Below are 12,159 nucleotides of genomic sequence, written 5' to 3' on the forward strand. Positions count from 1 at the left end.
CACTAATTCCAGCAATGACCTTGTGATTTGATACTAAATCAGGATGTGATGCAAAACATAAATCCAAAATATTTTCTTCTCTGGTAGGTTGATTAACAACTTGAGTTAAGTTGAAATCAGCGGCAATGTCAAGCATTAGCTTACATACTGCTGCATAGCTGCCCCCTTGGCGTACAGAGTTTGTACTCCAGTCTACACTAGGCACATTGAAATCTCCAAATAACCATACAACTGCAGATTTAGGTATTTTAGATAACGATAAATCCAATTCATTCAAATATTCGGTATCAGTTGATGGGGGACGATAAAATACTCCTACATACACTGGTTTTTGGCCTGAAATATAAATACTGACCCATTTTATTTCACAATTAGTATTCAGGTTATTCTCTTCAGTGGCTATAAGGGTGTTCTTAACTGCTATAAACACACCACCATGTGAGCTGGTTTGTCTATCTTTTCTAAACACTTGAAATTGTGGTGGGAATATTTCCCCTGAAGCAATATCGTTGTTCAGCCATGATTCAGTTCCTACGATAATATCTGGTTTCTTTTCTTCAATCACAGATAAAAAATTGGCCTTTTTACCTCTGAGACTCTGACAATTCATGTTTAAGACTTTCAAAGTCTTCGGCTTCTGTAACTTGCCCTTCCTTGGGATACTCTTTTTTCTCTTCTCTTTGGCTTTGTTTGGTGTGGAAGTTTTGGAGGGAGATCCAATTTCAGAAGCATCACTAGATTGTGATGTGGAGTGATCTAGGTTAAACATTTGTGATGCCAAAGGCTCAAATTTGTTTTGGGTTTCAATATCAGATGTGAAGAAGGAAGAGTTAAAGTTGACCAGGCCACAGTTGCAGCAGGTCCACGAGTACGATGGGTGCTCAACTAGAACTTTATAAATCTCTTCATTCATTTCAATACATGTACGATGAAACCATGAGTTACAAGATTCACACTCAATGGCTTGTTGCCCATATCTGGCTGCTTTTTTGCATACTACACAAGGAAACTTTGGCCTGTAGGGCCCTGGGTTCACACTGATGTCGTTTGCCAAAATTAAGACAAGAAGCATGTAGGTTCTGGGCGTAGATGTCAAGGTGGTAATGTTCTTCTTGTAAGAGCCAAATGTAATAGAAGAATGGAACGAGCTCACCCGGTTCGCCGTGTGACAGGTGGCTGGAGTGAAAAAGGGCGCTGCCCAGTGGTCCCTGACGCTGGGGTGAAGTTGGGGTACTTTCAGATGCTCAGAATGCATGTAGATATTGTGTGCAAATAAGATCCCAATTCCTGCCAGCAAAGTGATCAAAAAATCCTTTTTGTTGCCCATGCTGAGTGGTCGATGAAATTCCAAATTCAAAAAAGTCTAAAAACTGGCGACTCTGAAGTGATGAACACAGTTTGATTGTTCAGTTTGGTGCAGTGCAGTGTTGAAATTCCCGCGTGTATGAAAGACAAGATGGCGATTCCCGCGGTTGCGATGCAAAACAATCCACAATGCAGTGAAGTTCTGCTAAGCCTACTATGCTACTCCTAATTAAAATCTCATTAAAATGACTAGAGCTACAAAATTGTCTGATAAATCACACAACGTTCAGCGTTCAAAATATTGATGAAGAAAAATAAAAACTGGCGATGTTTTATTCTCCAAACGATCCGTGGACGCGTGGTGGCTTGCTCAACATGGTCAAAAATCGAGTGCCGTGCATGCTGTAAACTCCACACATAGCCGTATGGGGCAAGATGGCGGCTCCCACATTTATGATGCGGTAAAAATATGCGATTCAAAGTTTGTCAATCCTGCTTGAAAGCTCAATAAAAATACAAAATTCCCGATCAAACTGATACTTGAATCATTGATAACACGTTCAAAGGTAGAAAAAATCCACAAATATAAAAATGTAAGGTTAAAAACAGGAGGAAATCCTGTGAATTGCGGAGCTACGAAAAACACGTCCGTTCACACCGAGCGCGCACACATGTTTTTTGCGATAGTCACTATCACCACGATTACAAGCCCATAACCGGACCGGCGCAGCCCTGGGGGGGGGGGGGGGGGAAGCTTGCCCCCCCCCCCCCCTCCCCACACACACACACACACACACACACTTTACAGGGATCAAATGTCCCACTCTTTTCCATGCAAAGTGGGAGGGAAGTGGCAGCAAAAATATGACGAATTTTTGTTCTTGTTTTTGCTTGTTTGTTTTTTCTTGTCAGCCGACTTCCGGCGGAAAATCAGACCTTAAAAGTATGAAGACTTTTTTGTTGTTGTTTCTGTTGTCTTTTGATGTTCTTTCTCCTTGACTGACAGCCCTGAATAATGCCCAAGTAAATTCAATAAAATGCTAATAAGGATATCCATTTCTTGAATAACGTATAGGTAGATATTTTCCTGTAGCTATCAATTGTATTCTTCAATTTTCTTGATTTAAGTCAGTGAAGCAATCACAGGGGCATCGTTCCGTTTTAATGATGGGGGGTAGGGGAGGGACTTTGAGTTTGAATGCGCGAGGGAGTGGAGCGGCCTGGGGGAGGGTGTGGGAAGGGGATCCCCCTCCCACACGAGGAAAATTTGGCATTTTCAGACCTCAAATTCAGCGATCTGGTGCACACTTTTGGTGAAATTTGGGATTTTTTTCCTATAAAAAAAAGTATAAGAAAAAGAAATATTCATAGATAATTGAATGACTTACATCGTGGTATTTCAGCTCTTGCTCCGCCTGTGCACGTCACCTCCCTGGCCTGTGCGACATCACTGTGAAGGCCTACTAAATAGTGGGGCCTATCACCGGTGTAGCCAGGAATTGATCTTAGGGGGAGCGGTTAGATGCGAGGGAGAGATGCGAGCGAGAGGGGAGGGTGTGGGAGGGGGGTTTCCCCCTCCCACAGTGAGAACTTTTTGCACATTGATGTTGTAAATGGTGCAATTTGATTCATTTTTTTTTTGCGTGTTCTATCGACTTGAAACAGTCCAACATGTTTAAGGTAGCAGTACATTTTATGTAGATTATATTATTGAACAATTTTGCCTATAAAATGGTATCATTTAGAGAAACTTCTTGTCTTAATTCTTACACTGAAGATCATGAACGTGGTCATGAATTTTGACATTGTACAGTCCAAAAGCGGCCGTTTGTAGCTATATTTTTTTTTCGCTTTGGAAATTAAGGGGGGCGCACCGGGCGCATTTGCTGGCAATTTAATACTGGCAGCAACATCAGGAGAATGACATAACGATTAAATGCGAGAGAGCGAAGCGAGCGAGCTTGAAAATTTTGACATTTTACAGTCCCAAAACTGCCGTTTGTAGCTACATTTTTTCGCTTTGAAAATTAAGGGGGGGAGGGGGCACCGGGCGCAACTGCTGGCAATTACCCGGCAGCAACATCAGGAGAATAACATAGCGATTAAATGCGAGCGAGCGAAGCAAGCGAGCTTGAATATTTTGACATTGTACAGTCCCAAAACGGCAGTTGGTAGCTATATTCTTTCGCTTAGGAAATTAAGGGGGGTGGTGGCGCACCGGGCGCAACTGCTGACAATTACTGGCAGCAACATCAGGAGAATGACATAACGATTGAATGCAAGCGAGCTTGAAAATTTTGACATTTCACATTTTTGACAGTCCCAAAACGGCAGTTGGTAGCTATATTCTTTTGCTTTGAAAAATAAGGGGGGGGCACCGGGCACAACTGCTGGCAATTACCCGGCAGCAACATCAGGAGAATGGCGTGACGATTAAATGCGAGCGAGCGAAGCGAGCGAGCTTGAAAATTTTGACATTTTACAGTCCAAAAACTGCCGTTTGTAGCTGTACTTTTTTTTTGCTTATGAAATTAAGGGGGTGGGGGCGCACCGGGCGCAACTGCTGGCAATTACTGGCAGCAACATCAGGAGAATGACATAACGATTAAATGGGAGCAGGGAGGTGTTTCTCTTCCCACCTCCCTGATGCGAGCGAGCTTGAAAATTTTGACATCTTACAGTCCCAAAACTGCCGTTTGTAGCTATATTTTCTTCGCTTTGAAAAATAAGGGGGCGCACCGGGCGCAACTGCTGGCAATTACCCGGCAGCAACATCAGGAGAATGGCATGACGATTCAATGAGAGCGAGCGAAGCGAGCGAGCTTGAAAATTTTGACATTACAGTCCAAAAACTGCCGTTTGTAGCTGTACTTTTTTCGCTTTGTAAATTAAAGGATGGGGGCGCACCGGGCGCAACTGCTGGCAATTACTGGCAGCAACAAAATCTCGTAAACACATTTATGATGTAATCTGTTGTGAAGTGTATACTATTTTTTTTTTTTGGGGGGGGGGGGGAGATCCTCTGTTAATTGAAAGTATCTAGATATCTCCTCCCACCCAAGGAACATTTGCATTTCTTTCAAATGAAGTAACAGACCTGGTGCACACTTTGGATGAAACATTTTGGGCATGGGAGGGGTTAGGCCTATCCCCCTCTTACGCGAGGGAGATTTTGTATTTTCAGAATTGAAATTCAGCCATCTTTGGGTGAAATATTTAGACAGTCTTCTATCAAAAAAAAGTAAGAACATTTCCACATCTCGGGAGTTACGAGGAGGAGCAAAATGATCTGTTTGTCCCCAATACTTTTATGGGGGAACCATCCCCTCCCCCTCCCCCTCCATCGACGCCTCTGTATATGAGGGAGCTTTTGTAAGTGAAAGATCTGCTGCACACTCTTTGATAAATATAAAAGTGTACAAAGTCTATCGAAAGGGACTCAGTAGCTTTTGCATATTTATGATTGCAATTCAGCGATCCGGTGCATAATTCTGGCGGTAGTTGTCCAATTTTCCATAAAGAAAGTTCGAGATTTGTCCTCATCTCGGGAATTGCTTGGGGACAAAATGATTTGTCTACCACAACTTCATCCACTGCACACGATTGAACTTTTAAAGCGCTCGGTTTCGCGCGCTTGCGCTTTTTTTTCGGGGGGGGGGGGGATATAATTGTACTTGGCAGAATAACGAAGAACGGTTTCCACAGAAGTCGAGTTGTAGTGGCAAGGTATAGTGACAGCTCTTCATGTAACGCGGGATAACTTGTGACATGCGACAACTAACATATCCTCTGATCAAAACACTATCGAGAACAAATTGCTGTATAAAGGTGAATATATATATATATATATATATATATATATATATAGTTTTATTCACTTGAATAGATTTATTCCACGAGATCAGTTTTGTACATCATGTGTTAAAAACCTTAACGTAAAACAGTAACAAAGCAAACAAGGTTAAACAAACAAGCACAGTTTTTTCTCCGTATGTGTCTCCATGACAATCTTTGTGGACTCTAATAACATAATTATGTTCCGTAATTCCAATCGACCAGGTCTATCAGATGTTAACATATTGTAGCCTTTGAAAGTTCAAACATTATTGGGCATATGATGCCGACAATTTGAATAATTTCCTGAGATTTTTTCTTAAAGATTCTTTGTATATTTTATTACCATTTAAACACCATTCATATTTGCAGAAATCAAAATGAGTTCATCCCTTCCTTTTCGTAGAGATAGTTCTATCTATTTTGCTCACCTTTTTTCCGTCTTTGTGAAGTTAATGGCTTCATATCTGGCCCCTACTAAGCACAATGACATGATAAGCAACGTTATTTTCCAACAACATGACAGGCTCATAAATACAGTTGTAAAATTCATTGTGGATCACGGCACACTTCAGGTTTTATACATTCTTACCAACGTGTGAAAATGATTTGGTAAGGTACAATATCCGTTTCAGTACTCAATTCCAAGTAGGTCCTATTCACTGGAAAAAAAAAAAGTGAAAATCTTTTCGTACTATTCTGGCAAACTATTAGAATGTCTTGCCTTTTCTGTGGGATTGTTAAATTAGGGATTAAAGAATCAATTTTTCTGTTCGTGAGATATCAATAGAATTGGCTGCGAATAAACTTGTCTTATTAATCTATTGATGTATGTTTGTTAACAGGTGAACTTTCTTGTGTTTTTTGCACATCTCCCATGAAAACAAAAAGAAATCTGGTTAATAGGTCTGAACCATTAATCTAAAGCAATGTTCATTAGATTAAAGGAGGTACTTGCATATGGCAAATATGGGAATCGACACCCTTTCCTTTTTGTTTTTTCTGGAGCCAAACGAATTATATTAACTGAGCAAAATCACTGCCATTGGAGAGGGTAAATGTGTTGCAATTCCTACAACTGAAACTCGTATACAAGGCGAACTCGTTTGTTATCTAGATCTTTGGGTAACTCATGCCAGGGAGGTGAGAGGAAAAGGAGTGGGCACTGGATTAGTGTCTTTTGAACCATCCTCGGAGCCGCACTCCCCAAGAGACCACTCCACTAACTAGATTACTGCCGCTTGGCCGCACAGTGCACATGCGCAATCCTTGTCAACAAGCTGGTGGGTCTCACCCATCCCTGGCCAGAACCTGGATTACTCCACGTGGTACTGGTGGGTGGTACTGGTGGACAGGTATAGGCTGCAAGCACTAACCATTGCTGTGCCTGCAAACAACACTGGTGCATTGTGATGTGCAGTGAACTGGTTGCATAGTCACATTTTGAATTTTGCAGCTAATATACAATGTAGGCCCTAGCTGTTGGCCTATTAGTAGTATTACTGTATTACATGTCCATTTACTATAAGATTTCTTGGGAACAAATGTACCTTGCATGCTATTATGGTGAAATAATTTTAACATGAAATGGAAACAAATTAACACAGACTTAAAAACATTTAATAATAATGATTAGCAGCACCAATGATAATATACTGATTGTAAGAATATGAAGGAAACATGAACAGCTGAGTAGTGGAACACAGGCCCTAATAATGTCTGATGATAATAATAATTTATCGTGGCGCCTAGCGGACGCGGTAGATGCGTTCACTGTTCGTAGTCTCGCCGCATCAGATGTATCGCTTGGCAAATACAATTATCTCGCTGCATCATACAAAGACAATAACTGCATTCTCCGCCTAGATTATAGGCTATGCAATAATCCATCATGCTGAAATCAATATCACCACATTTCTTTTTTTTTGTTTTTTGTTTTGTTCCTACATCTTTTTCTTGGGAGAATTTCAGGGGGGATATTTGTACAGGCCATCCCCCTCTCCTTCAAAAGAGGGGGGGGGGGGGATATAACCCCCCATCCCCCCCCCCCCCCCGGATTTACGCCCATGTTACAGGGACTTTGTCATGATTATGGTGACAAACGTTCTTAAATGAAGAAAATATGTAAATTTTATTGTTGGCCACATAATTCATAGAAAACCAGATACTCAACACATGAAGACTGTTTGTAATGGTGTACTGCTCTTAGTTGAGGTTTTTGTATATGTCGAGAGATCTATTCCTGTTTTTTTATGCCTCCGCCACGAAGTGGTGCCGGAGGCATTATGTTTTCGGGTTGTCCGTCCGTCCGTCCGTCCGTCCTTCCGTCCGTCCGTAATGAATTTTGTGGACAGGGTAACTACCAAAACCTTTTGAGGTATCCTAATGAAACTTGGCATGTATGTGTATTAGGGGGTGAAGTTGTGCCTATCAACTTTTAGGTGCACATGCTCAAGGTCAAAGGTCAAAAGGTCAAGGTCAAATGCTTAAAATTTTACTATTTCCCCCATATCTATGCAATGCGTGAAGATATTTTCTTGAAACTTAGTGTATACATGTACTACCCGATTAAAATTCTCTGGTGAAAGTTTGGGGTCATGAGATCAAAGGTCAAAGGTCAAAAGGTCCAGTAAAATGTTAAAATTTCACTTTTTTCTCTGTATCTTGAAAATTGTTCAAGGTATCTGCATGGAACATAGTATATATGCATCTACTGACTGGCAGTGGTTATCTAGGGAATTTAGGGTTCATGGGGTCAAAGGTCAGGGGTCAAAGGTCAAGGGCAATACTTCAAAATTTTACTATTTTCCTTATATTTATGCAATGCCAGCAGGATTTTTTTTTTTCTAACTTGATGTATGCATGTATAATCCAATAGAGATTCTCTGGGATTTTTTTTTTTTTGCCAAGAAGGTCAAAGGTCAAAAGGTCAAAGATCAAGTGAAAGTGCTGACTTACTTCTTTCTCCATATCTCGCAAGTGGCTCAAGTTATCTTGAAACTTAGTACATGCTGAATTTATGTATGTTCTGCCTGACAGTGATTCTCTTATAAATCAAAGGCCAGATGAAAATGATAGCAATTTACTGTTCAATACAGAAATTGCGCTTTTTCTCCATACCTTGAAAATTACTCAGTGCATAAACTTATGAAATGGTCAAAGTCAAGTTAAAGTTCTTAAATCCCCAAATACATGCTCTCCTATTCATCCAATTAAACATAGGTCAAGGAAGGTAAACATTCAATACATTTGTGACAAACATGTCATTTTAATATTTTGCCAATTTTGTGAAAATGTAATCACACATTGTCCACATGTACTATAGACCTACATCTGTATTAGGAGAATCATGCATTATGGCGGAGGCATACCAGTCGCCATAGCGACATTCTAGTTTTTCAGGTGATCCAGTGAACATCACACCTATTTTTATGAAATATAGAGAATCAGAATAAAGATAAAAAATCATAACATGCGTGGCATTATTTTAGTACGTTATCTTCTTATATTCCCCTCAATGTTACTTACAGAAAAAAATAATTGAAATAACAACGGTTTAGAATACTAGTTAACATTTATTCAGTTTCATTTATTGATCTAGCTCGGGTAAGAATGACTTTCAAAACTGGAACACAAAGTGGGCAATACACTGGGCTACCAGTGGTGGATCGTTGCCTTCAAAATACATGTATTAATGCTAAGAAATATCTATATAGTGAAGATTTTTTTTCTAATAATTGCTGTTTTTGTTTGTGTTAGTTTGATTGGCATTCATTATTTCAGAAATGTTAATTGTTGACAGACGCTAGCATATTAGGCCTAATTGTTATTATTCTTTTTATTTGGGGGAAAAATGCTACAAATAGCAGCTACAGAATAGAATCTTCCAATGGTCATCCATGCTCCTGGGATGAAGATCTGTCTTAATGTTGGGATCAGGTTAGCACATAATATATTTGTCACACCTTTGTTTGATTGGTGCAATTTTGTTCAGTGAAATTTGAGATATCTACATGGATAGGACAGTACATTAGCGCCGTCTGCTTAACTAAATTAGGCTTAAGCGTCGTCTGCTCCTCAGTACGAATTATAAAATGGGTTCAAGAATGTAGCCAATTGGAAGCGCTGAAATGAGTCACGTGTGCATGCATTAATTTTTACTATCATGCACGGCCTTGCAAAAAAGCGTAAAGTCACTGACGTCACAATGTTTAAACTAGCAGTGCGCACTTAATCAGTTGTTACAAGTGCGTCGCACGCTACCATACGCGCTGTCAGTGTCAATCCTGCAAACAACTTCTCGTTCGGGCTGCCAGCCGGCCTTTCTTGTGCACAACAATCATGTGGCATACGTATACGCTTATACGTACAGTACTTACATGTGCGGGATTTCCGAGTGCGACGTGCGTAAATGTTTGGGACGAACATCCTCGGACGTCTTGACCCACAAAGGTACGTGAAAAACGCTGACAAATGCTGTTAGTTTTCGAATTTTCGACCCATTTTATAAAACAAATGATGCACAGGATTATTTCGTGGCGTTAGTGGAGGCGTAGCTCACTCTACGCTAGCCTTTAAACAAGGCGACTCGCTCTGCGTGCCCCCGTATAGCGCGTTTACCCCACAAACCTGTTGGCCGGCGAGTGGAGCGAGCCGCCTTTATCCACTCGTTCAGGGATGTGTACTTTTGTCGTTGTTGTTGCTTTATATTCTTTGACAAATTTGCGTACAAATTTGACGCAGAAAATACACACGGCACCAAGGCAAGCCTCGTTAATATTAAGTAGAATAAGAATAGTTACTTAATATTAACGAGGCTTTAATATTAACGAGGCTTGCCTTGGTGCCGTGTGTATTTTCTGCGTCAAATTTGTACGCAAATTTGTCAAAGAATATAAAGCAACAACGACAAAAGTACACATCCCTGAACGAGTGGATAACGGCGGCTCGCTCCACTCGCCGGCCAACAGGTTTGTATGGTAAACGCGCTATACGGGGGCACGCAGAGCGAGTCGCCTTGTTTAAAGGCTAACTCTACGCCTACACTAACACACTCTATCCTGTGCATCATTTGTATATTAACGCACGCGTATAAGTAATCAGTATGGTTAGTTGTGCACCTGATACGTCGCGACATTTATGCTCGTCAGCTCATTAGCATGAATAGCATCAATAAAGGGTCATTTTGAAATTGAATCTAAATTGGGATGAAATTCCGCTTTTATTTGCATGGCTAAGTCTTTTGAAATTAGAAGAACAACATATCAAAAAATAAAATACCGGTACAATCTCCTTTAAAGGCAACTGTAGTATAATATATATATATATATATATATATATATATATATATATATATATATATATATTTGTACATATATATATATATATATATATATATATATATATATATATATTATTTTTGTTATTATCATTATTATTATTGTTATTATTATTATTATTATTATTATTATTAAGGTAGTCTGCGTCTGCACGTGATGCTGGAATTACCAATAATTTTTTTTTTTTTTGACACACAAATTCTCGGGCGAGTCGCCCAAAAATTTGTTTGTCAGTAAGGAAACTTTTGGTATTGAGAACACGAACTCGAGTTATGATTTACCGTATATATACACTACGTATATATGTTTGTGTGTGTTATACATTGTACATATTACACTATATTATGTTTATATATATATATATATATATATATATATATTTACATGTATATACAGTAGGGTAAAATTGGAGAAAAAAAATTATTATTACCACAACAAACACACAAATAACATTATTAACTGTCTTCTGCGCATGATGTCGAGAAATAGAACAACTTACTCTGGGCACTATAAATGTCGCAGTCACCTTGTATAATGGTAAAAAGGAAAAGAACACATGAACGGACTTTCATGGAAAACATTATATCAAAGTATTATTGACAGATCTCAAGAAAAGGATAGTACAAGGCAATGCAATGCAGTATATTTACACAATCATTATATCACTCTCTATGTCATTCACTGCTGAATGGTAAAACATAGGCGAAAAGTTCGTGAGATCAGATTAGAGTACTGTAAAATGTTGCGCTTTACGCACGTACAAAATGAACGGTGTGCACAGCTACATGTACATCTGCAAAGATACGCTCTTTCATAGCTTTCAATGCTCCAATACACAGACGACACAACAAAATCACGATAGCTGATGTGCACAGCAGGAAAGGAAAAATGATGTATGACAGTACGTTTAAAAAAAATAGTCCGCAGTTTTCGATTGGCAGCAGCAAAATCGTGATCTTGTTAAAAAATCTATGTAGAATCAAAGGAGTTGATATGCAAAAGAGAAATACTGTTACGGCAGGGGACTTTTTCTTCTTTCTGTCATACCTTATGCATATACATTATGTTCTATAATGCTTAATGTTTTCGTCATGTTTGTACCACACGAGAATGAAGTTCGTGAATATACTGTAGCAATAGTTATAGACTGCAGTCATTAAAAAAAGACATGGTGTTTACATTCATGAGTAAAACTCAACTTTGATCTACATAGAATAACATGGTAATAGAGAACACCGAAAGTATATAAAACTGAGTAAACAGAAAAGGGACAAGATCTCAATGGAAAGGCGGCATCCGGGTAGAATCTCAGCTTTCTTAACATTTACAGTCTATAAACAAAATATCACATTCATGCCCTTTATCAGAGATTCTTGACATCATATTCCATTGTCCGAATAATTTAGTGCAACACTCTATACAAAGAAAGACTTCATTTTTTCTGAAATTCACACGAAATAGTACAAAAAACGCACTTGCGACATCTGCGGATTCAACACACAACTATACAAATTGTTCTCTGAAAGATCAATGTACTGTACGAACCGTTTGAAAAAGGCTACGAATTAGTGGCATGAATCATACATTAAGAGGAAAGACGCAATCCCTACAAAGAACAACGACAAAAAACAAGAGACCGAGTCAGCCGTCTTAATTTTGTTGGCTGTAAGGCATAATAGAA

The sequence above is a fragment of the Diadema antillarum genome, unplaced genomic scaffold, assembly GCF_040938485.1.
Source record: "Diadema antillarum isolate AM-2024a unplaced genomic scaffold, OU_Dant_1.0 seq00001506_RagTag, whole genome shotgun sequence".
NCBI classification, from domain to species: Eukaryota; Metazoa; Echinodermata; class Echinoidea; order Diadematoida; family Diadematidae; genus Diadema; species Diadema antillarum.